We start from the raw sequence: 6,031 nt of genomic DNA on the forward strand, positions 1-6,031 counted from the left end.
ACTTCCTGCTAGCTCCCTATGGATCAGGCACAGTACTGGGGCTTGACTTGGATCTTTCATATAAATGGCACTGGTCTATAAGGTACATATTATCACTATTTTGTACATGAGAAAACCGAGGTGCAGAAGTCAACCTGAGTTCACCACATACAAATTGTGCCCAACTGACTGTCCTTTCTGGAAAGAGCTACTGGCTTAAGTGTATTTTTTTTAAAGATTTTATTTATTTATTTGACAGAGAGAGACACAGTGAGAGAGGGAGCACAAGCAGGAGGAGTGGGAGAGGGAGAAGCAGGCTTCCTGCTGAGCAGGGAGCCCGATGCGGGGCTTGATCCCAGGACCCCGGGATCACGACCTGAGCTGAAGGCAGTCGCTCAACGACTGAGCCACCCAGGCGCCCCATTAAATGTATTTTAATCTTAGCAAAAGGAATAGGTCAGCACTATTTCTGCATATTTGTACAAGTGACTGGGCTAATAAGCGCTGGTGGCTTTAAGCAGCCTGGATAATCACGTCCCCACGGTGCAATGACACTATGCCAGTGGGAACTCTCTTGAGGGTGGATCACTGTTCTCTGCCCTTTTCTATAACTCGCGTCTTAATAACCGGTGAGAAAGGGCTTGTACGTGGTGCAGAGTTGAGACAGGAAGTAGAGCATACGGTCAATAGGGGGCGCTCTGGGAGCCAGACCCTTCTGTTGGGTGAATAGTAATAATGGTAGGCTAGTTTACAACTGGAATCCAAAAGTTCAAAGTAAACTGGACACTGGAAAACAAAACAAAACAAACTGATCTGTAACACCTGTGTGCGCTATGAGGAGAAATACAATGAGAAGAAAAACACGACAGTAACATTTGCTTTCAGGGGTCTCTCCCTTTCCTGTTTTCTATGTCATTCTTTTGGTGGCCACTGGCGTTCCAGGTCTCCTTGTCAAGACCTCAAGCTCTGGAGTCAGACTGGGCTCACATTCTAGCTCTGCTACTTTCTAGCCGTGTGACCAGTAAAATGTATGAAACTTTTTGCACCTCTGCCTTCTCTTTAATTCTGAAAACGAGAATATTCCTGGTGTATACACTTCATGGGGTTGTTGCGAGGATTATGTGGGGTTGTTTGCTTAAAGAATTTAGTGAAACACATGGGATAGAGGGCATGCTCAGGAAGCACCAGTGAATGCCCTCATCCTTAGTCATAAGAATGATACTAAGAGACTAGTTTACGGGACCAAAGTTTAAAACAATCTCCGCAGGCTTGAGTGAATCTCAGGTGAAGGCCACAAGTCATTCTACGCAACATGGACAACCTGTGGGCCAAATGGAAAGATGGCAGATTTATGGGACTCAATTCACAGTTGATTCAGCTCACTGTCTTATGTTTGCCTTTATGTAAGCCTCTGATTTCAGGGACCTATTAGCACAAACCTCAGTGTGGTCAGGAATCAAAGGACGGGGAACACGCGGTGTGGGGTGGTTTATACATTTGAAAAGCGAAGGGGAGGACCCAGGTTGCCAAGTAGCCTGAGTTTAGGAGGCTCCATTCTTGTGTAAACTGTCCTCAGGGCACCACTCTCTGAATTTACATCATAACTGGTGCCCTGGTTGTGGGGCACCAGGTCTGGTGACCCTCCCAGCCCGCAGGCTACCATTAGAGCTCTGAGAAGCCTGCCTGTGAAAGCAGACTAACGTCCTGCATCTGAGTGCCAAAATAACAAACACTTCATCTCCAACATCTGTGTTTTCTGTGAGGCAATTTATGAGAAGGAAAAGGACAGCTACGCAGACATTCCTGGATCAGTGTCTTTAAAAGTCATTCTTTCTGTGGCCATCAGGAGTCCCAAGATGCTCACTGAGATTTCTCAGATACCTATTAAATCCTTGCCATAGAAACCCTTCTGAATTCTCCAGGCCTGAGGAGGTCCCTTCCTTCCTGATTTCTTATAGGATCATGAGGCCGGCTTTAGAAAGGGCCAATTAAGAAACAGATGTGCCAATTAGGCACCGTATGATTATAGGAAAATAATAAAGTACTGTCTTACATCATACAATGCTTTTTGGCATTTGTTCATAGGATGTCCTGTTTATGTGTGCTAGGTGCCAGGCACTGGGCTGGTATGGGGGATATAAAGGTGAGGACAAACGGTCAGAGTCCTAGTCATCCTGGAGCCCAGAGTCTAGTGGAAGAGAACTGACATCAGTCCATGTCACCCAAATAAAGGCTTTAATACAAACTGAAAGTAGGGCTGGGAAGCAGAGCAAGGGACTCTCATCTAGACTGTTACTAGAAGGTAAGGTATATTTGAAATGAAAAAGGTGAGTAACAAAGGGGCTGCATGAGGGTGTGAGGGGCTAGAAGGAACAGCATTTGATTAACTACGGTCTTTTCAACACATAATTGATAGCGAGACCCTTGGTTATGATGGATTATATAGAATGTTCCACTTACCTATTGTTGTATAGCAAATCGCCCTACATCTTAGAGGCTCAAAACAGTAACATGTATTTGCTTATGTGCTCGGGTTTCTGTGGGTCAGGAATGCAGGAGGGACTCAGCTGGGCTGGGTGTTTCTGGGATTCTGGCTTGGGGTCTCTCTTGGTTCAGTTGGAGGATGGATGTGGCTGAGATGGTGGGGTGTGGCGGGGCATTCCTCTTGCTCTCTTCACGTAGTCCCAGGGTCCTTCCATGCAGGTTCTGTGTGTGGGTGAGTTTGGGCTTCCTCACAGCATGGTGGTTCCAGGATAGTAGGACTCCAGGGGTAAGACTCCCAGGGAACGAAGTGCAAGTGCATGGCCCTTTATGACCTCACCTGAGAAGTCACTTCCTCGACTTTCTGTGGGCAACAAGTGAGTTCCTGGTCCAAGGGGATGGTATAAAGTCCCCATATCTCAATGAAGAAGACCATGTGAGATGGTAGATATTGTGGTCATCTTTGAAGAAGACCAACTGATATACGGGAGAAGCCCAATGGATATACTGTGGACTGGAATTTTCCTTAAGGACCTACCTAAGTCCACAGACTTCCATGAATTAACTTCACTTTGTATTTATTCTCCACCTCATCATTATACAGATAACATATTTCAAAACACTTGACAGTTTACAAAGTGTTCTTAATGGATCATCATCATAAGCCTGCTAATTATTAGGACAAAATATTATTGCCCACACTGTTTAGACAAGCAAACTAAGACCTAACATCTCATAGCCAAAAAGAGAGCACACTCAGGATCTGAATCCAGAATTAAGTGTTCTTTCTACAGAAACACACCATTCTACTAAAACATGCCCTGGCAATGAAAAATCACAGTTTATAGTCTGATGGTCTTTGTACCCTTTTTTGGACACAAAGCATTTGAACAGTCTACAGCTTTGAATGTTAGCTGCATCATTTATATGGGAATATGAAAAGCCATTGTTTTAAATAGCATCCATTATAGACTGAATACAAAGACTATTTCCATATTGCTTCCAACATTTTTTTGTCCTATCTTCTACAAATAATTAAGGGTTAGCAACTAAAAAATTAATTTTAGTGGTATAGCGATGCATCCGGCTTAATGGCTACCATAAATCAATCCCATGAGATACAATCTATTTTAAGAAGTCTACAGAAAAGGAGCTGTTTCAAAGAGGCATTGTATTATTTCTCTCCCTTCGGGGCAGCAGTACAGTCTCTCCTAGTCCAACCTCCTAGCAACTTCCAGCACCAATTGTGAATGTGTTAGAAATGCAAAAACGCACATTCTCGAGACTCATTCCAGGCGTGCTGTGATGGGGTGAATGGGGGCTCCCTGAAGGCTACGTCCAGGTCCTAATCCCTGGAGCCCGTGAAGGTGACCTTGTGTGGAAGGTGACTCCTTGTAGATGCAATCAAGTTAAGGATCTCAAGTGGAGATCATCCCGAATTACCCAGATAGGCCCTGAACCCAATGGCAACTGTCTTTCTAAGACAGACGCAAAGGGATATTCGAGACAAGTCCACGTGGAGGTGAGGATACAGGTGGGAGTAGTGAAGCCATATGCCAAGGAGCTGCTGGAACCACTGGAGGCCCGAAGAGGCAGCGAAGATTCTCCCCTAGAGTCTTCGAAGGCAGCAGGGCCCTGCTACCGCCTGGATTTTGGACTTCCGGTCTTCAGAAGGGTGAGAGAATACATTTCTGTGTCTTTAAGCCACCAGCTTTGTGGTATTTGTTAGGACAGCCCTAAGAAATGAGGGTCTACGAGTAAGAAACTGGGTAGCAGGCCCAGCGCTGGGTATTTTAACAAAGCCTCCTGGTGATTCTGATGCACGCTCAGGGCTCAGAACCGCTGAGTCATTAAACTAACGGCTCTATTTATGACTTTCTGAAGACATGGACGTTTTCCCTTGAGGACAGCAGAGGCCTTCCTTGCACTTACACATGGACCAGGTGTGGACCTTGAACACTCGAGCAAAATCTGAGTCTTAGCAGGTGAGTGAACTGCTTCAGGTCAGTCCTCTAATGCTTTGCCTCTCGAGGGCTTTCTCATTTGGAAATGTTCCTCTGGCTCTGGATAGGGACAGGGCACTATGTCTGGTAGTGCAGTTCTAAGTAGGTCTAAGACCTGATTCTTACCATGGAGAGTCCTGCCAACTCACTGGAGAAACAGGACAAGTAGATACAAAGATAAACAATTCCATCTCTAGCTTCACATGGGCATAATGTCTCTGAAACATCTCTCATAAGTATCAAATAAGCCACTCTTCAAGCTACAAATGTATCTCTAACTGAATTCCTCCTAAGCACTGGGTGGTATTAAATCAACACCGGGATGCTCTCATTTCTAAAATACAAGAGGCTGTTGCCCAATGAATAATGCATCCTCCTTCTCTCCCATGCTTGTGCTCCTTCCAGATTACTTTGCATATCAAGAACAACTAGACTTTCTAAAAGTCACATCAGAGCAGAAGAATGTTCACCTGTGGATACACTTTCTAGTGTTTTTTTTTTTTCCCTCCAAATTAGAACATTTGAGGGTACCTTGAGAGAAAATGAAATATATCAGACGGAGTGAGAACATACATCGGCTGATGAGAAATGCCCCCTGCTTTTGACCGAGGTATTGTTTCTTGACTGCTTTGAATGCAGCATAAAGAAGGTGGGGCTGTCTCTCACCGGCTGTCTCTCTTTTTAATCCAAGTGACAAACATATCACTGTGACCTTCAAAGTCCTTTGGGGATGCACAACCTCAAGGAATGAAATGCCTGCCCTGGGAATAAGGAGGGTTTGCTCATGACCATGGAGCGACGCGATCGGGGAGGAGATCTGGAAATTAGGGACAAAAGCAGGCCCGAGGCTGGCATGACAGCATGGCATCAAGGTTAGAGGCTTCGGGGCCATGGCTGCTGGGACCCCAAGCCCGGCAACGCCGCTCAGCAGCTATTGTGACCCTGGGCAAGTGACCGATCCCACAGAGCTCTAAAGTGCGTCCATAACAGGAGCTACCTTTCAAAGCTCATTATGAGGATTAAAAAGTTAAAACAGAAAGTACGAATACCAAGCCTGGCGATGTGCTTGTTATTCTTTTCTTTTCCTTTCCTCCGCCTCTCATTATCGCCATCATCATCGTCGTTGTTGTCAACGTCGTTCCTGATGTCACCTCCTGCCCTTGCAGTCCCAGGGTTTAAATCTGATTCTCCATCTTCAGTCACTGTGTGGCCTTAGAGAAGCCCCTAGCCTCAGGAGCCTCCCCTGTACATGGCCAACCTCTTACCCTGCTGGGAAGTGAGGACTCGAGAGAATTCACCGAAAGTTCCCAAGACAGGGCTTAACCTTCGTAGACATTAAATCAAGGGCACCACTATGATTAAAAATAAAATCATTAGGGCGCCTGGGTGGCTCAGTTGGTTAAGCGACTGCCTTCGGCTCAGGTCATGATCCTGGAGTCCCGGGATCGAGTCCCGCATCGGGCTCCCTGCTCGGCAGGGAGTCTGCTTCTCCCTCTGACCCTCCTCCCTCTCATGCTCTCTGTATCTCATTCTCTCTGTCTCAAATAAATAAATAAAATCTTTAAAAA

General features: G+C 45.7%; 1 protein-coding gene across 3 annotated transcripts in view; it reads right to left on the reverse strand.

The window, feature by feature from the left end:
• The window catches only part of CDH13 (cadherin 13), a 1,287,326-nt gene that overhangs the window by 300,334 nt on the left and 980,961 nt on the right, over positions 1-6,031 (reverse strand). The gene's annotated exons all lie outside the window — the stretch shown is intronic.

Source organism: Leptonychotes weddellii, chromosome 16 (genome assembly GCF_054177405.1).
Source record: "Leptonychotes weddellii isolate Sample4059 chromosome 16, ASM5417740v2, whole genome shotgun sequence".
Taxonomy (NCBI): domain Eukaryota; kingdom Metazoa; phylum Chordata; class Mammalia; order Carnivora; family Phocidae; genus Leptonychotes; species Leptonychotes weddellii.